Source organism: Panthera onca, chromosome D2, assembly GCF_046562875.1.
Source record: "Panthera onca isolate mPanOnc1 chromosome D2, mPanOnc1 haplotype 2, whole genome shotgun sequence".
In the NCBI taxonomy this organism is placed as follows: domain Eukaryota; kingdom Metazoa; phylum Chordata; class Mammalia; order Carnivora; family Felidae; genus Panthera; species Panthera onca.
In genome coordinates, this window is record NC_138349.1 from 26,408,388 (window position 1) to 26,432,262 (window position 23,875).

A 23,875-nucleotide genomic window follows, 5' to 3' on the forward strand; every position below is an offset into this window, starting at 1 on the left:
GACCTGAGCTGAAGTCGGATGCTTAACTGACTGAGCCACCCAGGTGCCCCTGCTTTCAGTTTTTTTGGGGGTACATACCCAGAAGTGGAACTGCTAGATCATACAGTAATTCTATTTTTAATTAAAAATTTTTTAATGCTTATTTATTTTTGAGAGAGAGAGAGAGAGCACGTGTGAACAAATGGGGGAGGGGAAGAGAGAGAAGGAGACACAGAATCCAAAGCAGTCTTCAGGCTCCAAGCTGTCAGCACAGAGTTTGTCATGAAGCTCCCACGAACTATGACATCATGACCTGAGGCTTAACTAAGCTACCCAGGCGCCCCTCTATTTTTAATTTTTTGAGGAACTTCCATTTTCCATAGTATTCCTTTTTACATTCCTTCTAGCAATACACAAAGATTACAATTTTTCTAGTCCTTGCCAACACTTACTTTCTGTTTTTTTGTTTTGTTCTGTTGTTTTTATTTTAATTACAGCCATCCTACTGTTGTGTTTTTATTTTAATAATGGCCATCCTACTGTTGTGTTTTTATTTTAATAATGGCCATCTTACTCTTGTGTTTTTATTTTAATTACAGCTGTGAGGTGATATCTTATTGTGTTTTTTTTCAATATATGAAGTTTATTGTCAAATTGGTTTCCATACAACACCCAGTGCTCATCCCAAAAGGTGCCCTCCTCAATACCCATCACCCATCCTCTCCTCCCTCCCACCCCCCATCAACCCTCAGTTTGGTCTCAGTTTTTAAGAGTCTCTTCTGCTTTGGCTCTCTCCCACTTAACCTCTTTTTTTTTTCCTTCCCCTCCCCCATGGGTTTCTGTTAAGTTCCTCAGGATCCACATAAGAGTGAAACCATATGTTATCTGTCTTTCTCTGTATGGCTTATTTCACTTAGCATCACACTCTCCAGTTCCATCCACGTTGCTACAAAGGGCCATATTTTGTTCTTTCTCATTGCCACGTAGTACTCCATTGTGTATATAAACCACAATTTCTTTATCCATTCATCAGTTGATGGACATTTAGGCTCTTTCCACAATTTGGCTATTGTTGAGAGTGCTGCTATAAACATTGGGGTACAAGTGCCCCTATGCATCAGTACTCCTGTATCCCTTGGGTAAATTCCTAGCAGTGCTATTGCTGGGTCATAGGGTAGGTCTATTTTTAATTTTTTGAGGAACCTCCACACTGTTTTCCAGAGCGGCTGCACCAATTTGCATTCCCACCAGCAGTGCAAGAGGGTTCCCGTTTCTCCACATCCTCTCCAGCATCTATAGTCTCCTGATTTGTTCATTTTGGCCACTCTGACTGGCGTGAGGTGATATCTGAGTGTGGTTTTGATTTGTATTTCCCTGATGAGGAGCGATGTTGAGCATCTTTTCATGTGCCTGTTGGCCATCCGGATGTTTTCTTTAGAGAAGTGTCTATTCATGTTTTCTGCCCATTTCTTCACTGGGTTATTTGTTTTTCGGGTGTGGAGTTTGGTGAGCTCTTTATAGATTTTGGATACCAGCCCTTTGTCCGATATGTCATTTGCAAATATCTTTTCCCATTCTGTTGGTTGCCTTTTAGTTTTGTTGGTTGTTTCCTTTGCTGTGCAGAAGCTTTTTATCTTCATAAGGTCCCAGTAGCTCATTTTTGCTTTTAATTCCCTTGCCTTTGGGGATGTGTCAAGTAAGAAATTGCTATGACTGAGGTCAGAGAGGTCTTTTCCTGCTTTCTCCTCTAGGGTTTTGATGGTTTCCTGTCTCACATTCAGGTCCTTTATCCATTTTGAGTTTATTTTTGTGAATGGTGTGAGAAAGTGGTCTAGTTTCAATCTTCTGCATGTTGCTGTCCAGTTCTCCCAGCACCATTTGTTAAAGACACTGTCTTTTTTCCATTGGATATTCTTTCCTGCTTTGTCAAAGATTAGTTGCCCATATGTTTCTTATTGTGTTTTTGATTTGCATTTCCCCAATGATTTGCTTAACATCTTTTCATGTACTTGTAAGTCATTTCTTCATCTTCTTTGGAGAGATGTCTATTCAAGTCCTTTGACCATTTTTGAATCAGGTTGTTTGTTTTTTGTTGTTGAGTGCTAGCACTTCTTTATATATTCTGGATAGTAATGCTTTATCAGGTATATGATTTGCAAATATTTTCTCCTGTTCCATGGGTTGCCTTTTTACTCTGTTAATAGTGTACCTCAATGCACAAATATTTTTTATTGTTTTTTATTTTAATTCCAGTTGTTATATTAGTTTCAGTTGTACACTATAGGGATTCAACAATTCTAGACATTACTCGGTTCTTGTCATGATAAGTGTATTCTTTAACCCCCATCACCAATTTCACCCATTCCCCCACCCAGCTTCCTTCTGGTAACCATCAATTTGTCTATGGTTAAGAGTCTGTTTCTTGTTTTGTCTCTCTCTCTCTTTTTTTCGTTGCTTGTTTGTTTTGTTTCTTAAATTCCATATATGAGAGAAATCATGTGCTATTTATCTTTCTCTGACTGGCTTATTTTACTTAGCATTATGCTGTCTAGCTCCATCCATGTCATTGCAAATGGCAAACTTTCATTCTTTGTTATGGCTGAATGATATTCTATTGTGTACATATACCATATCTTCTTTATACATTCATTAGTCAATGGACACTTGGGCTGCTTCCATAATGTGACTATTGTAAATAATGCTGCTATAAACATAGAGGTGCATATATCCCTTTGAATGAGTGTTTTTGTATTCTTTGGGTAAATATCTAGTAGTGCAATTTCTGGATCATAGTGTAGTTTTATTTTTAACTTTTTGAGGAAACACCATATTGTTTTTTCCACACTGACTGAACAGGTTTGCATTGCCACCAGCAGCACATGAGAGATCCTTTTTTTCCCACATCCTCACCAGCACTTGTTGCTTCGTGTGTTTTTGATTTTAGCCGTTCTGACAGGTGTGAGGTGATAGTTCATTGTAGTTTTGATTTGCATTTCCTTGATGATGAGTGATGTTGAGCATCTTTTCATGTGTCTGTTGGCTATCTGTATGTCTTCTTTGGAGAAATGTCTGCTCATGTCTTCTGCCCATTTTTTAAAAAATGTTTATTTTTGAAAGATAGCATGAGCAGGGGAGAAGCAGAAGGAGGGGGACAGAGGATCTGAAGCAGGCTCTGTGCTGACAGCAGAGAGCCCGATGCGGGGCTCACTCACAGACTGAACCGTGGAATCATGACCTGAGTGCCCCCCATTGTTTACTTTTACTATCACACTTATCAAACTGGTTTAATTTTTGGCTCACCTGTTTCCTGTCTCTCCAGGTAGACTATAATGTGTGTGTGTGTGTGTGTGTGTGTGTGTGTGTGTGTGTGTGTGTGTATTTAAATTTTTATTTTTAGAGAGAGCAGGAGAGAGAGGCAGAGGCAGAGGCAGAGAGAGAAAGAGAATCTTAAGCAGGCTCCATACTTAGTGCAGAGCCCCACGCAGGGCTCTATCCCATGACCCTGTGATCATGACCTGAACCAAAACCAAGAGTCAGATGCTCAACTGACGCTCAACTGGAGGCAACCCTTCTCCAGATAGACTGTAAATTCCTCAATGGCATTGGCCCTATCCCTATCTTGTCAACTGCATGCTGCTCAAATTTGGTTAAACTGTTGAATGGGGATCTCCACCACTTTAGTTGCTTTGGCCTTGAGTGAACTAAAACCTTTGGGCCTCAGTTTTCTGAGGTTTCTCAGGTTTCTAAGATTATTGTGATGATTAAGTGAGATTATGTTTATAAAGTGCAGGTTGCTTACCAGTAAATGCTCAACAAAAATTAGCTGTTATTATCATCAACTTATTGAATTGATATTTCAAATTCTAACCAGTTGTATGACTTTGCACAAAACTCATAAACTCCCAGGACCTATTTTTACTTCATTAAAATGAGGTGTTTGACCTGGATTATCTATGACAGTGGTTCTCAAACTAGGCTGCACATTGCAATCATCTGGGGAGCTTTAAAAATACTGATGTCTAGGTCCCTCCCCCCAAGATTCTGATTTAATTGGTGTGAGATACAATCTGGCATGGATATTTTTTAAAAGCTCCCCTGGTGATTCTAATGTTCAGCCAGCATTGAGAACCACTGATCTAAAGTTTCTTCCAGATATAACGCACTAGAAAGTTGAGCTGCCAAGATTCCTTGGAGGCAGGAGAATGGAATGTCTCCCAGCATTCTCCTGCTATCACCCTTTGTTAGTTTAGCAGGAAGTATTATTGGACAGGCTCACTTAGCTGGAACTCCAAGAGTGTTTGTGGGTTCCTGAGTGTTTAATACTTAGGAGCTCAGCTCCCTCCATCTGGAGAGACTTTGGAGACCAAGGCTCTGAGAAGGAGAAAAAAAAAATCAGCTCTTCCTTACCACACTGCTCTAAACCAAGGCCTAGAAGTCTCCCCTGGAGTGTCGTGCTATGGAGTCCTAGTCAGGCTAAAGAAGAGGGTGGAGGAAAGGATCGTTGGCATTAAGTTAGTAGGGAAACTTGAGGCCCTGACTAGAAGGGGGTAGGGGCTGAGAGTTAACAAATACTCATTCCTTTACAGTGCTTTAACACCATATTCATAGCCATTATTTGTTTGATTCCCATAGCAACCTTGAGGAATGCAGAGCAGGTATTATTGCCTCCATTTTGTAGAGGAGTAGAACAGGTCTCTGAATGGTTAAGGGCCTCACCAAAATTACACAGTAGATTAGCAGCAGAATCAGCATGACAGTCCCTGAACCCTGACTCTCCTTCCTGGACTCTCTTACTGTGTCTAGGAAGAAAACCTGCACACTCACTGTGAGAGAGAAGAAAATACATGTTGTTCCCTTTTCCTGATTCCTGGTACAGAGCTCCGGAAACCCTTGTAATCCCTGGGTGATAGGACTGTCTTTTGTTCTAATGAGGGTGACTCTCATAGAGTCATAAATGGCTCCTGGATGAGGGCTGATCACTGGAAAGACCAATCCATGATTAGAAGCTTAGAATTTTCAGCCCTTCCCTTCATTCTCTTACAAAGGGCAAGGAGCTAAAAATAGAATTGGTCAATCATGCCTACATGATTAAGCCTCCATAAAAATCCCCACAGTGTGGGGTTCAGAGAATCTCCAGGTTGGTGAATACAACACATCAATATACTGGGAGACAACTCCATGGAAATAAAAGCTCCTGTGTGTGGGAACCTCCCCAAACCTCTTCATCCAGCTGTTCATCTGTACCCTTTATCATGTCATTTAATAAACTAATAAACACAAGTAGGTGTTTGTTCTGGGAGTGGCTCTTTTTTTTTAAGATTTTATTTATTTTATTTTATTTTATTTTATTTCATTTCATTTGTTTTTTAAAGATTTTATTTTTGCAGGGCACTTGGGTGTCTCAGTTGGTTAAGCGTCTGACTCTTGGTTTTGGCTCAGGTCATGATCTCACAGTTTGTGGGTTCGAGCCCTGTGTCAGGCTCTGAGCTGACAATGTGGAGCCTGGTTGGGATCCTCTTTCTCCCTCTCTCTACCCCTTCCCTGCTCATGCTCTCTCTCTCTCTTTCTCAAAAGAAATAAATAAACTTAGAAAAATTTTTATTTTTGGGGGTGCCTGAGTGGTTCAGTGGGTTGAGCACTGACTATTGATTTCAGCTCTGGTCATGATCCTATGGTTTGTGAGTTTGAGCCCCACGTCTGGCTCTAGGCTGATAGTGAAGAACCTGCTTAGGATTCTCTCCCCTTCTCTCTGCACCTCCCCCCACCACACACACACCAAATGAATAAATAAACTTGAAAAAAAAAAAGATTTTATTTTTAAGTAATCTCTACACCCAACTTAGGGCTCAAACCCACAACCCTGAGATCAAGAGTTGCAGGCTCCAGTGACTGAGGTAACCAGGCACCCCTGTGAGTGGCTCTTTTAACAAATAATTGAATCCAAGGGGGAAGAGGTCATGAGAACCTTTGATCTGTAGCTAAGTCAGACAGAAGTTATAATAAGCTGGGCACCTATTGCTTGTGACTGGCATTCAAAGTGGGGAGCCGTCTCATGAGACTGAGCCCTTACCCTGTGGGATCTGGACACTCTCAAGGCAAAGTGTCAGAATTGAGTTAAATTGTTGATACTCAGTTGTTACAGAGAATTGCTCACACATCTGGTTTCAGAAGCCTCGTGTGTATGGTAGTGGTATGAGAGTAAAGGGGATGCAGAACTGGGAGGGACTTTCTAAAACACTTGGGTAGCTCAGAGGCCTTCCTGACTCCTTGGAATTAGAGCCAAGGTTCTAAATGACCCAATTTGTGTTACAGGGAACAACTAAAATAACCCCTTCCAGTTGTGGCCCATCTACTCTGAGCATAGCAGTGTTCTCCAGGATTATTAGCAAACAACTTCAGTTTTATAAAGTTGGGGTGTTCAGGACTAGCTTTAAGGTATATTTAGTTACAGTGTCCAGGATGTTCAAGAACACTCAGAAGGGCTGTGTAGAGCAGTGTTAACCAAATGCTGGGTCTTAGACAAGAGTTGGCTCTTGGCTGCTGGTTCAAGATTAAACAACAAAGGAACAAAAAAGGGTATTGATTTTTTACTAAGCTCAGTTTACTTTAAATCCATGCCTTTTGGGGTGCCTGGGTGGCTCAGTCAGTTAAGCATACAACTCTTGATCTCAGTTCAGGTCATGATCTCATGGTTAATAAGATCAAGCCTCAAGTCAGGCTCCGTGCTGACAGCATGGAGCCTGCTTGGGATTCTCTTTCCTCCCTCTGTCTCTCTCTCTCTGCCCTTCCCCAGCTCATTTTCTCTTTCTCATTCTTTCAAAATAAGTAAATAAACTTAAAACAAAAAGAATACCTGCCTTTTTAAAAAAGAGTTTACATCCAAGTTAGTTAGCATATAGTGCAACAATGATTTCAAGAGTAGATTCCTTAATGCCCCTTACCCATTTAGTCCATCCACCCTCCCACAACCCCTCCAGCAACCCTGTTTGTTCTCTATATTTAAGAGTCTCCTATGTTTTGTCCCCTTCCCTGTTTTTATATTATTTTTCTTCCCTTCCCTTATGTTCATCTGTTTTATATCTTAAATTCCTCATATGAGTGAAGTCATATGGTATTTGTCTTTGTGACTGACTAATTTCCCTTAGCATAATACCATCTGAGTTCTATCCACGTAGTTGCAAATGGCAAGATTTCATCCTATTTGATTGCCGAGTTAATACTCCATTGTATAGATATACCACATCTTCTTTATCCGTTCATCCATCAATGGACAGTTGAAGAAGCCCTGCCTTTTATTCTGAGATTATGTTTTTCCTATTTCCTACTTTTTTGGTGTTAAAATTGCCTTTCATGAAATAGTAATGATAGTAGATGGCAGTTTATTTTAATGTCCTGAATGGCATAATCCAAAGATGACCACCCTATGGGAACCCCCAAAATTGCTTTTGAAATATTACTGAGTGAAGGAATCCAGGATCTGGTAACCACTTACCATTTCAGAGGGCCATGTGACCCCAATTCCTCAGAGGTGTGGGAGGCTGCAGAAAGAGCCTCACCTCGACAGTAGTGGTAAAACATCAAACAGTAGAAGACTTAAAATGCCAGGATTTGGGCTTTGCCATTCATAAATTCATACAGAAAGAAAAGTACCATTGCTACTTATTTATTTATATAGTACTTACTGGATGCCTGGCCCTGTCTCAAATGCTGTACAAATATGATCTCATTTAATCCTCATCAAGCCTATGAGGTAGACACTATTATTATCTCCACCTCCATTATGAAGAGGAGAAAACTAAGATATGAGAGTATGAAGAAACCTGTCCAGGGTCACAGCTAGTTAGCTGCAGAGCCAGAAGTTCAAGCCAGAGTGTCTGGCTCGGGAATCCATTTTCTTAATCCCTACACCATGCTGCCTAGTTAGAAGCAATTTAAGACTTTTGTGGCTTGTAATGATCTATTTTTAGCCTCTGATTCCATAGACAGAAGCTGCCTGTGGACTAAGCTGCCTGGTCTGTATTGAGCTGCTGTCAGTGATCTCTTTTGAGGCCTTTCCACAACACCACTGGAAGAATCAGAATGGGCAAATGTCCTTTTACGGAGCACAAGACAACAGCGGCAAAGTCAATGAACTTTGGATAAGATCAGTAAGACCTTGTAGCTTGGAACCTGAGTCCATGCAAAGTCCTTCTGAGAGGTCCTCCAGAGCCTGGACTGGTAGTTTTCAAACACATTTAAAAAAAATTTTTTTTTAACGTTTATTCATTTTTGAGAGACAGAGACAGAGCTCGAGTGGGGGAGGGGCAGAGAGAGAGGGAGATAGAGAATCCCAAGTAAGCTCCTTGCTGTCAGCACAGAGCCTGACTAGGGGCTTGAACTCACAAACTGTGAGATCATGACCTGAGCTGAAATCAAGAGTCAGACACTTAACTGACTGAGCCACTCAGGTGCCCCAGAGGTGTTCCATTTTAAGTCCAACAACTTATCACTTATTTAGGTGGACATTTAGACTCCAAGGTTGGAACAGTTGGCAACATATCAGATCTATCTGGAAACAGATTGTACTAGTGTCTGGCTCAGGTTCCTGCTCCAAGAGATGCTTAGGACTTCACAAGGTAGAGCACAGGGATGAAAGAATGAGAGCTCTGGTGTGCTCCCCCCGCTCCCCCCACCCCCCGTTTTTAAAAATAATTTAATCAAGACACAACCTTGTAGAAGGCATTAAAATAAAATCCACTCACAATCCTACCACACATTCATTTAGTTATTAATTAACTTATTTAAAAAAATATATGGAATCCCCAATCCCCACTGTACCAGCACCTACCTGGGCTAGGTAGGCATTGTATCCCTTCTCAGTGGACAAGATGGATACTGTCCATGCCCTCCTGGAGCTTACAGCCTAATGAGCAGGCAGATATTAAAGACATATTCACACAAAAACTTCTTTAATTGTGATTGTGGGAAGGGAAGGGAACTGGAGAGATGGGGAAGTAAAGGACAGCATGAAAGAAAATACCAGGGTAAAGAGAGTGGTAAGACCTCTCCAAGTAACATTTGAGCTAACACCTAAAAGATGAATAGGGTTCAAAAGGTGAAAAGAGCTTTTCATGCAGAGGAAACAGTATAAGCAAGGACATGTGGACCGGGAACTGAAAAGTGGCCATATGGAAGGAGCCCAGTGGACACGGAGGAAATGGTCCTATATAAATACGTGTTCAATTCCTTTAAAATTTTTTTGGGGTCGCCTGGGTGGCTCGTCGGTTAGGCATCCAACTCTTGCTTTTGGCTCAAGATCTTGTGGTTGGGGGGTTCCAGCCCTGCATGGGCCTCTGTGCTGGTGGTGTGGAGCCTGCTTGGGATTCTGTTTCCCTCTTGCTCTGCCCCTCCCCTGCTTGCTCTCTATCTCTGTCTCAAAATCAATTAAAAAATAAATTAAAAAATTTTTTTTTTAATTTTCACTGTGGTAAAATATATATAACAGAATTTGCCATTTTAAACTTTTAAAACACTTAAAAATGACCCCTGGGTGGCTCAATTGGTTAAGCATCCTGACTCTTGATTTTGGCTCAGGTCATGATTTCAAGGTTCCTGAGATGCAGCCCCACATCAGGCTCTGTGCTGACATAGTGGAGCCTTCTTGGGATTCTCTTTCTCCCTCTCTCTCTTTCCCTACTCTGCTTGTGCTCACTCTCTCTCAAAAGAAATAAATAAACATTTAAACATTTTAATGGCATTAGGTACATTTATAGTGTTGTGCAACCATCAGCACTGCCTTTTCTTCTTCCTTCCTTCCTTTCGACAGGGAAAATAACTTTATTTTCATCAGGAGCGTGGGCAGATGTCTAGTCTCAGAACTTCTGGAATTGCTTTTTGGTACCAGCGGCCTTCATGACTTTGAACACATTGAATCGCACAGTCTTGCTCAAGGACCTGCACTTACCCACTGTGACTATGTCATCAATTTGGACATCTCTGAAGCAGGGGGACAGGTGCACAGACATGTTCTTGTGGGTTTCTCAAAGTGGTTGTACTTTGATATGTAGTGGAGGTAGTCTTGGAAGATGACAGTGGTCCTCTGCGTCTTCATCTTGGTCACCATGCCAAACAGAACCTGCCCTCTGATGGAGACATTACTGGTAAAGAGGCTTTTCTTAATGATCTAGGTGCCCTCACTGGTCTCCTTGGACATCCTGAAGCCCAGACCAGTGTTTTTGTAGTATTGAGGGAGCATCTCCTTGCCAGTTTCTCTAAGCAGAACCCTTTTGTTATTTTGAAAGATGATTGGCTGCTTTTGGTAGGCACACTCTGTCTGAATGTCTGCCGTCTTCCTGACTGCCTGAAAAAGGTACCACTGTCTATTTGCAAAACTCTTTTTTTCCATGATCCAAATGGAAACTCTGTCCCCATTAAGTAATAACTCCCCTGCCAGCCCCCAGTAATCTCTAATCTACTTTCTGTCTGTATGAATTTGCCTGTTCTAGATATTTCGCATAAGTGAAATCACATAGTATTTGTCCTTTTGTGTTTGGCTTATTTTACTTGGCATAATGTTTTCAAGGTTCATCCAGGTTGTAGCAGGTACCAGAACTTCATTCATTCTTATGGCTGAATAACATTCCTTTGTATGTATGTACCACATTTTGTTTATCCATTCATGTATTAATGGACTCTTGGGTTGCTTCCACTTTTTAGCTACTGTAAATTATGCTACTATGAACATCAGTATAAAGGTGTCTGTTTGAGTCCCTATTTTCAATCTTTTTGGATATATACCCAGAAGTGGAATTGTTGGATCGTAAGGTAATTCTATGTTTAGCTTTCTGAGGAACCACCAAGCTGTTTTCCATAGAGGCTGTACCATTTTACATTTCTACCAGAAATGCAAGAGTGTTCTAGTTTCTGTACATCCTTGTCAACACTTGTTATGTTGCTTTTTTTTCCCTTTTAACTTTAGCTATCCTCATAGGTATGAAGTAGCACATCTATGTATTTGATTCTGACTCTTCTGTCTGCTCTGGAATCCATCTCTCCTGAAACTCTGAAGCTCTTAGGCATCTGGAATATAATGACCTGCCTTTATGTTTTACCCAAGTGTCTAATTACCTAAATAGATGTTCAGCAACTCTGGGGTAAAGTGTGGATAGGGGATCTCCAGTATTTACCACCTGGTAGATGTTCAGTAAATGAAATGATTGTCATAGAACTTGCAGATCTTGTCTTTCTCAATAATAAAAAGAAAATTATTTCTTTTTTAGAAATAGTTTTATTTATTTATTTGAGAGAGAGAAAGAGAGAGAGAGAGAGAACGAGCATAAGTGGGGGAGGGGCAGAGGGAGAGAGGAACAGAGGATCCGAAGCAGGCTGGGTGCTGACAGCAGCAAGCCCCATGCGGGGCTCAAACTCATGAACTGAGAGATCATGACTTGAGCCGAAGTCCAACGCTCAACCAACTGAACCACCCAGGTGCCCCGGAATGAAATAATTTTCATAAATGCCTGAGACGATTGGTTGATTACATTCCATTCATTTAAACTGCAGAGCTGATCCGTGCAACTCCTTCACTTTATGGCCTCAATTACTCTTCGACACACTTAGGGTAAGATAATCATTTATCTGGTCTACGGTGCCCTGCAAGGTCTGATCCTGCCTCTTTCCAGGTCCTTTTTTTTTTTTTTTTTTTTTTTTTTTTTTTGCCACTTTCTCCTTTTCTCTCTGCCTTTTCTCTCTAGGCTTCAGATCATTTTATACATACACAGGTTCATCCCTACTTTCAGGCCTTTGTATCTACTGGTCCCTCTTTCAGGAATCCTCACTCTTCCAAGCAAGCCCCTCTCTCTTTTTAGTTGAAGTCCTACTCATCCTTCAGGTCTCAGGTGAGATGTTATTTCCTTAGGGAAAGTTCCCTTCCTGACCTTCTCCCTATCCCAAAACCTAGCCCCTATTTTGTTTTCCCTCATTGTATCTTTTACTTTTCCTGAATATCACTTCCCTAAAATTGTGATAAAATAATTATTCATTTAAAGCTCATCTTTCCAAGCAGTCAGAAACCTCCTGCAGAAACCCACGTCTCTATTGATCAGTATTAGGCACAGAGTAGAAGCTCACTGCATGTTTTTGAATAAATGTAGGTCCTTCTAAGTCTTACATGGATGTCCCATCTCTCAAATTGGACTAGAAATAGACATTTCTAGCTAGACTAAACATTTTATGGTTGGCTTCTTCCATAATGCCTGTACTGGCACTTATCATGGTAAGTGCTGATCCTATGCTATTAGATAAAGAAGGATGAAAAACAGAGGAGACAAATGAGGTGGCTGATTGGATCTAAGATTGAACACTTCCTGGGACAAAGAGTTTTGGGCAGCAGGAGGTTGTTTCTAGGCCCCAGGCCAGGGTGTTAAGCAATGTTTGCGTTTCTCTGAGAGTTTCTACCAAGGAGCAGAAAACTGATGAGTAACCTGTGAATGCTGCTTACGTTCTGGTTGACTCAGACTTTTATGGTATTCTGGGGAAAATAGTATTAATCAGAGGGGTGGGACAGCCATGTGGGTGCTGGGCAGGAAGTTTGGTGAGAGGCCATCCAAGGCCACAGTAGAATGGCCTCTCTTTTTAAGCACTCACTGCCCAGGCCCTTCAGCCCATGCCAAGTTAGAGATCACAAGCAAGCCACTTAAGGCTCCTTTGCTTCCTCAGGCTCCCCACTCTTCTGTTAGAAGGTTCAGTTCTTTCATACTTGGTATGGCTTGTCTTACTCCAGAAGGAGTCATAAGGCCAAATGCCCTGTCCTTTTCCTTTCTTCTGCAATTAAAAAAAAAAATAATTTCTGGTTACAAAAACAATACATGAATACACTTATCTTCAGAAACAGTAAAACTAAATTAAACTCCCCTTGAACTTACCCCCAATCTTGGCCCCTTACCCCATCTTTAGAGATAGAGATAGCTTTTTTTTTTTAAGAGAGAATTTTTTTTAAGTTTATTTATTTATTTTGAGACACACACACACACACACACACACACACACACACACAAGTGGGGGAGGAGCAGAATCCTAAGAGGGAGAGAATCCCAAGCAGGCTCTGCGCTGTCAGCACAGAACTCAATGTGGGGCTCTACCTCATGAACTGTGTGATCATGACCTGAACGGAACTCAAGAGTCTGATGCTTAACTGACAGCCACCCAGGCACCCCTAGAGATAACTTCTGATGAGTTTGGCATGTAGCCTTATAACCTGTTTTAAAAATCTTTTACAAATTTAATGTGTGATTGTCTTAGTTTGGGGTGCTATAATAGTATACCAGTCACTTAGTAGCCTATAAAATTCCTCACAGTTCTAGAGGCTGGGAAGTCCAAGAGCAAGGCACCAGCAGATTTGGTGAAGGCTTGTTTCCTGGTTCAGAGACAGCTGTCTTCTTACTTTGTCCTTACAGAGCAGAGAAGGTAGGAAGTTTTCTGGGGTCTCTTTTATAAGGGCACTCATTCCATTTATGAGGACTCTGCCCTCATGACCTAATTACCTTTCAATGGCCCCACCTTTACACACCATCACATTAGGCATTAGGTTTCATCATCTGAATTTAGAAGGGGATACAAACATTGTCTATAGCAGTGTTGATAAGAGATAATGGTATTTATGTCTATTTTAACATTTTATTTTGAAAGTAATTTTAGTTTACAGGAGAGTTGCAAAGTGTTTTAACATTTTATTTTGAAATAATTTTAGATATACAGAAGAGTTGCAAAGATCTTAACAGAAAGTTCCAGTATACCTTCACTCAGCCTCTCCTAATATTAACAGGTTCCATAACTCTGGTTTAATGGTCAAAACTAAGAAATTAACACTGGTACAATATACTATTAAATTATAAACTTTGTTAAAACTTTACCAGTTTTTCCACTAATGTGTTTTTATGGTTCCAGGATCCAACATTGCATTTAGTTTTCTCTTTAGCTTCCTCCAGCCTGTGACAGTTCTCAGTCTTTCCTTGACTTCCATGACCCTAACGCTTTTTTTTTTAAAGGCTTCCATTTTTTTTAAGTTCATTTATTTATTTACTTTTAAGTAATCTCTGCACCCAACATGGGGCTCGAACTCCGAGATTAAGTTCTCATGCTCTCCCAACTGAGCCAGCCAGGCACCCCAACCTTAATCCTTTTGAATAGTCCAGGTCAGGTATTTTGTAGAATATCCCTTGATTTGGGTTTGTCTGATGATTTTTCATAATTAGACTGAAGTTATCCATTTTGAGGAAGATTTTTTTAAAATATCAATATAATATACATATTATATATCATGCTGCAACTTGCTGCTTACATTCAGCTATATGATTTTGAGATAAATCTATATTAACATATAGATCAAGGTCACTTCTTTTAAATCCTCTACAGAATTCCATTATGAGCATTCTAAATTTTATTTAGCCACTCCCCTAGTGATGGGCATTAAGGCTGATTCCACATTTTCTTTCTTTAAATTTAATTTTTAAAAAATTTTAAAAGTTTATTTAACTTTAAATATTTTTTACTGTTTTAAAGTTTATTTAACTTTATTTATTTAACTTTAAATATTTTTTATTTTTTAAGTTTATTTAACTTTTTTCTGTTAGCACAGAGCCTGATGTAGGGCTGGATCTCATGAACAGTAAAATCATGACCTGAGCTGAAATCAAAAGTTGGACGCTCAACTGACTGAGCCACCCCAGCACCCTCACATTTTATTTTTTAACAATATCATAGTAATTATCCTTATACACACCTCCATATTACATACAGTTAGATAAGTAGAAGTGGTATTGCTGAGACATGGATTTAATAGATGTTGTTCAGTTGCCCTCTAAAGTGGAGATGCCAATTTATATTCTTTTGATATTATGAAGATTGAAAATTGTTGCCAATCTCAGTTTTAATTTCCATTTCCTTGGTTACCAGTGAGATAGTACTTTTTTGTGTATTTGTTAGCAATTTGTATTTTCTGTGAACTGCCTATTTATATTATTTGCCCATTTTTCTAGTAGATTTTTCTTCTTATTGATTTGTTAAGAATCCTTTGTATGTTCCAGATACAAATCCTTTGTTTTATATATTACAAATTTTTTCTTAGTCGGTTATGTCTTAAGTTTGTTTCCCAATTTTTAAAGTTATTACATGTCTCTGATTTTTAAAATTACTTGTTCTGGTTTTTTTTGGAAACACAGTCCTTGATTATAAAAGTAGTATAAACAATGTAGAAAACCTGGGAAATTTATGGAAAAGTATAAAGAAGAAACCACCCTGAGTAACATACTTATATATTTCCTTTTAGTTTGTGTGTGTTTGTGTGTGTGCACTTTTTCTTGCTGTTGGATTTTATATACATATATATATATGCGTGTGTGTGTGTGTGTGTATACGTATATATATACGTATATATGCATACACACACACACACACACGCATATATATATATGCATGCATTTTATTTGCTCAGTGGGATGGTCTTTAGACAGAAATCCTGACCTTTTCCCAAAAACACTTGGTTTAAAGATGGTATTAGATGAACTTCCAACTCCTATTCCTTTTTCTCACATAATCCTGAAAAATCTAGTAGGTGAGAGGTCCAAGGCCTGTCCTCAGCTGACCTGAATTGAAGTTGGCTCAAAAACCACCAGAGAGTTAAAAAAAATGCTCCAGCAGAGCAGTTATTTAAAAGTCTTGAAGGTTTTAGTTGATGGCAAGCGCAATGAGTCAATAGTGCGGAAGCCAAGAACTTCACTGTGTGAATGGAAGGCAGTAAGTCCTATAAGGAGGAAGTTAGGGGACTGCTTTGCTCTGATGGTACTACAAACATTTGATTCCGTTTTGGGTGATATACTCTACAGGAGCCACATTCAAACCTACTAGGTTCATGAGGAGAATGAGGACAAAGACCTTCCCTCCCCCAGTAAAGGGAGATACTGGTCCAGAACAAAAGAAGACCTTGGGCAGAAATCTTCAAGTATCTGAAAAGTAGAAGTCAAAGAGAGATTAGACCGGTTTGTTCTCTGAGGCTCCCAAGGGATAGGACTTGGGCCAGAAAGTAGAGGCTTCAGAAACACTTTATTACCGTTGTCAGCGCTGCTGAGGAATGCATTGCTCTGGAAATAGTGGGCTTTCTGTCACTTGGGGTCTTCTTTAGAATTGGTGGTGGGTCAATACAAACATTTATTGAGTGCTGTGTGCCAGGACTGTGCTAATAAGCACCTTCCCTCTACTGTTTCATCCTGTAACACCTGTACGTACTATTGTTATCTGTTCCTGTATTATAGATGAGGGAACTAGGTAGTGAGGTCAGGTAATTTGCCCAAGGTCACACAATTTGTAAGTGGTGGAACTGGAATTCCAGCCTGTTCTGACAAACTCCAAAGCTAGTGCTTTTAATTGTCAATGGGATTCAAGGGTGCTCTGGGGGTCTGGACCAGAGTGGCTTTGAGGTCCATTCGACCAGAAGATTCTGTGACTGGGAAAAAGGGTGCCCCATCCCTCTAAGGAAAAGCGTTGGAGCGTTGGCCAAGGCTAGGTAGCCCCGGGCCTTGCTGAGGGGCGGGGCACAAGGCCAAGGGATGCAGACCTAAAAGACATGTAAGGATTGTCAACACGCGTTACCCCACAGCTCGGCAACAACTGATGTTCTGTTGTTTGTGGATCTAGCAAACCTGAGCGCTAGAGCCCGAGGCGCGCACGCCAGCATCGCGGCTCCTCTCTGCCAGACCAGCTAGGGAGCGTCGTGGCGACCGGGTTATGCGGCGGAGCTGGGGAAAGAACAGCGCGCCGGTCCCTGGCAGGGCGCGAGCTGGGGGCGGTGCCAGGGCGGCGGGGGCGGGGAAGGCGCGCGCCGAGGCGGCTGCGGCAGTTGCGCGCTGGGATTGCTGCCGTGCGGCGGGGCTGGTGAGTGCGGCTGGACCCGCGGGAGGGCGGGGAGGGAGCGGGCGAGCGAGCCAGCAAGCACGCGAGGGAGGGTGCGTGTCCGAGCGCGCGACTTGGGACCGGGGACCGGGGACCGGGGGCCAGCGCCTGCCCCTGCCCCACCCGGGCCGCTGCGCCCCTCCCAGCGCTCGCCTGCGTGTCTGAGGGCTCGGCGCCCGCGTCCCCGCACGGCGTTCCCACCCCCTCCCCCCGCAGCTCGCCCCTGCCTCAGATTGGCCCCTACCTCCGCGTCGCGGCGACGCCCCCAGCCTCACGTCACGCCCGCGCCATTGTTTCCATGCCTTCGGCTCGTCGGGACTCGCCTTACCCTCGGAGCGCGGCCCTTCGTCTCCTCAGAGCCAGCCTCGTCGTGTCACGTCCTGTTCCCCCGCTTTCCTCACGCTGGTGGCAGCCCCCACCCCGCCTCAGGCGGATACCTCTTTACTCAGTTCTGCTTATTTTTCCGGCCGACGCCGGCTTTCGCCGTCCTCGCCAGAGGCCAGCGGTTCCGCCCTCTTGATGGGCCTCAACCCCTGCGCTTTCGCGGTGGACCCCAGGGAACTAGCGGACAGCTGTGGAAGGAGGCGAGGTTGACAGCGTTTTAGCAAGACCCGCTGGAAATTGCCAGCTTGATAGCCCACATGCCAGTTCTGTCCTTGCAGTGCTTCTTGGAAAGCTCACCGCGAATCGCAAACCGCCGCAAAAACCATGCTCGTTCTTTCCAAAGGACTTGAGGTCCGGGGTCAGCCGTCCGGTGGCGGTCCGTTCCTTTCCTTTTCTGGGGATCCCTGAAGCTGGTGATAGTCGAGAGGGGAGATGCACATCAGAGGCCTGAACCATTAGTCGTTAAGCATAACGTTTGGGGGGTTTGACGTCAGTAGGCCTCAGCTTTTAAAAGCAGTCGGTAGAGCTTGGTGTCAGATTTGGTTTTTTCCAGTGCGGTCGGTCCCGTTAGGTTTGAGGGATGTATTGCAAAGCACAGTGCTCTGCAGTGACTAGTCACTTTATAGGGTTGTTTGTGTCCGGGTGCAGAGAGGTTCTTGGTTGAACTCTATTTGTTTCATAATGGCTGGACACTGTTCATTTTGCCTCTTCAGAGAGCAGGTGCAATTTCTGCTAACTAACTTGAAGGGAGGAATGTTGAAACAGTACCATTTACCATGGAAACTTAATGTGATTTATGTCTTCTTGAAATTTACTAGGACATTTTTCTTTCCTAATTTAAGTTTTTTAAAGTAGGCTTCACGCCCAAAGTGGGGTTTGTACTCAAAACCCTGAGATCAAGAGTCACTTGCTCTCCCACTGAGCCAGCTAGGCTCCCCTACTGAGACACTTTTCAGCAATGGTTAGAATTTATCTAGATGAAGACGTCCAGGCCTGTAGAGGTTAAGTTCCAAAGGACACAGCTAGTCAGTAATTAAAATGAGAACTCCATAGGCCAATGCTAGCACACATAGACTTTGTTTCTGAAATTCATTTCTTTTGCAATATAAGCCACTACAATTTCGGCTCTTATAGGTTGCTGCATTTACTGTCATTAACCTAGAATTTAGTAATCAGTCTGTAAAATGAGAGGGCCGAAGGAGATGTTCTGCAGGGTTTTGGTCAGTTCCACGATTTGATTCCATGTATGAAAATTTGTAATTAGCTACAAGTTTCCAAAAGTTTGTAATTGTGGGGAGATTTATGTAGAGAGGTATTATGTATCTGCAAGCCTTACTACTGACATCAGGTGTATCTTCCTAAAGGAAACCAGTTGACAGTGGGATGTTAGGAGGAGGGATGTTCATTCATCTGTCTCTCTAGGCTGTTTCTGCTGTTTCATGGGGGAAAGAAAGCACTCATAACATGTTTGTTTTAATACATCTTTTCATTGCTCTTAACAAAAAGCTTAATTCAGTGAAATACTGAGGAACAAAAAACAAACCCCAACCTTTTCATACTATTTATGACTGTTGTTCTTTTCCAGTTCCTCATCTAAGCATTGTTTTTATGTAGTTTATTATTTTTTTAGTTTTTTAACGTTTTATTTATTTTTGAGAGACAGAGACAGAGTGTGAGCAGGGGAGGGGAAGAGAGAAAGGGAGACACGGAATCCGAAGCAGGTTCCAGGCTCTGAGCTGTCAGCACAGAGCCTGACTTGGTGCTCAAACTCACCAACCATGAGATCATGACCTGAGCTGAAGTCCCGTGCTTAACTGGCTGAGCCACCCAGGCGCCCCCTGTTTTTATGTAGTTTAAATTACTATGTATGTATTTTTTTAAAGCTTATTTATTTTGAGAGAGGCAGAGACCCTGAGAATGGGGGAGGGGTAGACAGAGAGAGGGAGAGAAAGAATCCCAAGCAGGCTCTACACTGCCAGTGCAGAGCCTGATACAGGGCTTGAACCCATGAAACTGAGATCATGATCTGAGCTGAAACCAAGAGTCAGTTGCTTAACTGAGTGAGCCACCCACACGTCCCTGTACATACTGCTTTTAATTTTGCATTTACCCATATTTCTGAGATGGCCGTGTATCTGAAGAATTCATCTACTTTTCATTTGTAGAGGCTCTATAACATGCTTTTATAGCAAGTAGTCAACACTGCCCGGCATACAGTCTCTCAGTAAATTTTTGTTGAAGGAATGTAGTATTTTGAACCACTTAACATCAATGAAAACAAAATGTTAAATATCACAGAGCATATGTGAAGTGACATTTGAGCAATAAAGGCAGTCAGTGCTTTGAGCCAGTAAACAGCATCACATATGTTTGAGGGCCTAGTTTTTGGAGTCTGGGTTTGAGACCTGGCTTGCAACTTACCATCTCTGCAACTTTGGAAAACAGCCTCACTCAGTTTCTCTCACCACCAAAAAGGAGAAAATAGAACAAATTTCACAGGGTTGTGTGGGTTAAATGGGATAATTCCATTGAAGCAATACTAGCATACATTAAATTCTCTATAAATGTTAGCTGTTACTGTTTATTGTTGAAAGTGGGAAGATTACTGCATGTTTGTGGGATCAGGGAATAGATAAAGATGGTGACACAAGAGTAAGAAGATGCAAAAGTGGATGTAGTGAGGGTTTAATGAATAGGTTGCTCTCACTAAAACAAAGTGGTAGAGTAATAGTATGAGATAAGGCTGGAGAGAGAATTTCTGGTAAGCTGTTTTATAAGATAATGCTACATGGGTTTCTTGCAATAGAGCAGAATTAATGAAATAAGCTAACCTTTTTTAATGAGTGGTTGGTGTTCACTTTGTTTTTTAGGTTCAGACCAAAAAAAGTTCTTTGCTTTAAGGAAGTTGATTACAGATTGTTACAGATTGCCAAATTCCTTGTCATTTGAAACAGCATATCTTATATATGACTTTTGAAATTTGGTTGCGTTTTGTGATTGGTTACCAGAGCTTATGGTGGCTGTCCTTCATTTGTTCCTTCCTTTCTTCCTCTTTCCCTCTTTTTTCTTTTTTAAAGTTTATCTATTTATTTTGAGAGAGAGAGAGAGACACAGCATGTGAATGGGTGAGGGGCAGAGAGAGGGGGAGAGAGCGAATATCAAGCAGGCTCTATACTGCCAGTGCAGAGCCTGACATGGGGCTAGAACCCACGACTGTGATATCATGACCTGAGCTGAAGTCAAGAGTCGGATGCTTAACTCACTGAGCTACCCACGTGCCCCCTCCTTCTTTCTCTCTTAAATGGAAAACAACTTATTAGCAAGCCCCCCCCCCCCAAAAAAAACCCAGTAAAAATGGCAAAATTGCCAGCAGAGCAGAAAAACTGCCCTCTTTTTGGGTAGAGTACAGAACCAGAAGGTTTAAATTGACTTGGAGAGCGCTGAATTATTTGTTCCTATCTTTTGTGTGTATCTTGACTGGGAAGCAATATCAAGAGTGTAAGATGGAAAAGCCTGGCTATGTCAGGATCTGCTTGGAAAGAGAAAACTGAAGTCTGAAGCCTGAAACTTAATGGATAAAACAAACAAAAACAAAAATATATGGTTTGTTGGGAATTAGTATGTTTCCATTTCAGACGTCCAGTGGCATATATGTTTTAAAAGCTCCTTGGTTCAGTTTAATGGGGTTTCTTTAATGTTAAAATTTATTTTAAAATATGAAATACTTTTATATTTCAAATGTTTTTAAACATACAGAAAAGCATGTAATGATCACCTTGTAGGCCATCGTATTTACTTTGTGTAGTTTTCTCTCTTTTTTTAGTTTATATATTTAGAGAGAGAGCAGGTGTGAGAGAGCAGGGGAGGGACAGAGAGAGAGGGAGAGAGAATCCCAAGCAAGCTCTGAGCTGTCAGCACGGAGCCCGATGTGGGGCTTGAATTCCTGAGCCATGAGATCATGACCTGAGCCAAAACCAAGAATCTGACACCTAACTGATTGAGCCACCCAGACACCCCTGTATATATTTTTTCTATTTTCTAATTGTGTGTTTTCTTTTTTCAATATAAATTTTTCAAAGGGATAAAACTACAGATACAGCTGAGGCCTGCCTGTATGTATCCTTGTTGATCCTGTTTCCCTCTCTTGCCTTCTCTTGCCTTCTCTTGCCCACTTCTAGAGGTAAAGATGGTCATGAATTCAGTAATTATCATTCCCGTTATGTTTTTTTTTTACTTTTACTAATATGTATATATCCATAAAAGTACATATACTCTTATGTTATACATACGATTCTGCAGCATGGTTTTTTTGTTCAGCATTGTTTTTGGTATGTGTGCATGTGGATACATAAGTCTTTATTAGTTCATTTTAGTTGCCCTATAGTATTGCATTATATGAATAAACCAGTTTATGGATTTTTAGGTATTTCTGATTTTTTTTGAAGTAAAGTTTAATTTTATTGAATAGTATATAATACAGCTTTTTAATCATAAAGTATAATGAGAATTCCACCATGAACCTGTCACCTTTGGTGTTTCTTCAAGGGAATAAATCCGTAATTTCTACACAGTATCACTTTAAAACAATAAATCTCGATTCCTATTTAGAATAAAGCAAGAACCTAGCTATGGGACCTAAAGTTTTTAGCAAAACAATAAAATATTATCTTTATTTATTTTATTTATTTTTATTATTTTTTTAAATTTACATCCAAGTTAGTTAACGCATAATGTAATAATGATTTCAGGAGTAGAATTTAGTGCTTCATCACTTACATGTTAACACCCAGTGTTCATTCATCCCAACAAATGTCCTCTTTAATGCCCCTTGCCCATTTAGCCATCTTCCCACCCAGAACGCCCCCCAGCAACCTCTAGTTTGTTCTCTGTATTTAAGATTTTTTTGCTGTTATTAATGAAGCATAAACATTCTTGGATTGTCATCTTATTTACATATGTGAGAATTCTAAGCTTAGGGAAATCTTAGGTGGTAGAGTATGAAGATCTTCAACTTTGTTAGATGATGCCAAATTATTTTCTAGAATACTAAATCCAAAATCAGCAGATTGTGGGAGTTCCCAGTTTGCAATATGCTTACACTGATACTGTTTAGACGTTTAAATTTTAAAACAAATAAAATTTCATTTTAATTTGCTTTCCCTGATTATAAGTGAGATTGAGCTTCTTTACATCCATTTATTATAGGGTTTCCTTTTCTGTGAATTGCTGTTTATAGATTTCTCTTGGCTTGTTTACTTTTCCATCATTAGTTCCTAGCTCTCTTTATTTACTAATCCTTTCTCATTTGTGGTGTTGCAAATACCTTCTCAGTGTTTAATCTCTTTTCCTGTGCAGAAACTTTAAATTTTTATTCCAACTTTTTATTTGCAATAAATTTCAATATAGAAAAGTGCAATAATGTTCAATGAATTTGTCTTTCATTTGGATTCACCAGTTAACATTATGCCACGTTTTTTCATTTATACATTTTTTCCTGAACGTTTTGTTTTTTAATGTTTACTTATTTTGAGAGAGAGAGAGAGCAGGGGAGGGGCAGAGAGGGAGAGAATCCAAGCAGACTCTGTCAGCGCAGAGCCCGATGTGGGGCCGGATGTGGGACCCAATGCGGGGCTTGATCTCGTGAACTGTGAGATTATGACACTTAACTAAGTGAGACAGTCAGGTGCTCCCTGAACCATTTAAAAGTAAGTCGCAGACATCATGACACTTCATTCCTCAAATGATCTACCTGAATACCCTAAAAACAAAGATGTCCCGTAAAACTACACATTTAACATGGAGGTAACATTATTATCTAATATATGGCGGATGTTAAAAATTTCACAGGGAAAATAGTTTCAGAGCGGTTCCAATAATGACCTGTATAGTATTCTTCAACCTAATTCATTGGTGCCTGGATCTAGTCTGAGATCACGAGTTAATTGCATTTAGTTGCCATGTCCCTTTAATTATTTTTAATCCACCGCAGGTTCCCAGCTTTTTGTTTGTTTTCTAAACATGGATGTATTTGAAGAGTCCAGGCCAGTTGTTTTGTAGAACAAAGCTGTAATAAAAGTTAGGTGAATGTGTTCTCTCAGAGTATCTTCTTATACTGTACTCACCCTTCTTGTGATGACATGAGATGATAAAGTGCCCACAAGATGAGATGAAGTGAATGGCATAGGCATTGTGAAGTAACCTTAAGCTACTATTGATCTTCTGACTATAACACAAGGAGGATCATCTGCTTCTGGAGGCTGCAGTTGACACCAGATAACTGAAACCATGGAAAGGAAAACCACTAAGAAAGAGAGACCACTGTACTACATTGTGCAGAGGCTGCAAATATTAAACATCATGGGCTCTAGCATTATAAAGAATTATTAAGCACTATGTGTCAGCTGGTGTTCTTAGCACCTTGCACTTATTAATGTATTGAATCCTGGTTCCAAATCTGGCCATTTTGGATTGGAGGAAAGAAACTGAAGTGATTGTGTAATTTGCTCAGTCATAGAGCTAGTTAAATTAGTGTTGGAGGCAGATTTTGAATCCAGGCATTGTGGCTCTAGAATGTATGCTCTTCATCATA

General features: G+C 40.9%; 1 protein-coding gene and 1 pseudogene across 3 annotated transcripts in view; one reads left to right on the plus strand and one right to left on the minus strand.

Moving 5' to 3' along the window:
• The window catches only part of NT5C2 (5'-nucleotidase, cytosolic II), a 148,973-nt gene that overhangs the window by 29,422 nt on the left and 95,676 nt on the right, over positions 1 to 23,875 (plus strand). For 2 of the 3 annotated variants that reach the window (XM_078434794.2, XM_078434797.2), the window contains exon 1: positions 16,812 to 16,884. The exons of the other annotated variant lie outside the window; for it this stretch is intronic. The gene's annotated coding sequence lies outside the window, so the exon portion shown is untranslated. Of the gene's footprint in view, positions 1 to 16,811; positions 16,885 to 23,875 lie in introns of those variants that run through there. 3 annotated transcript variants of the gene reach the window in all.
• Positions 1,236 to 14,071, minus strand: LOC144613194 (small ribosomal subunit protein uS17 pseudogene; annotated as a pseudogene).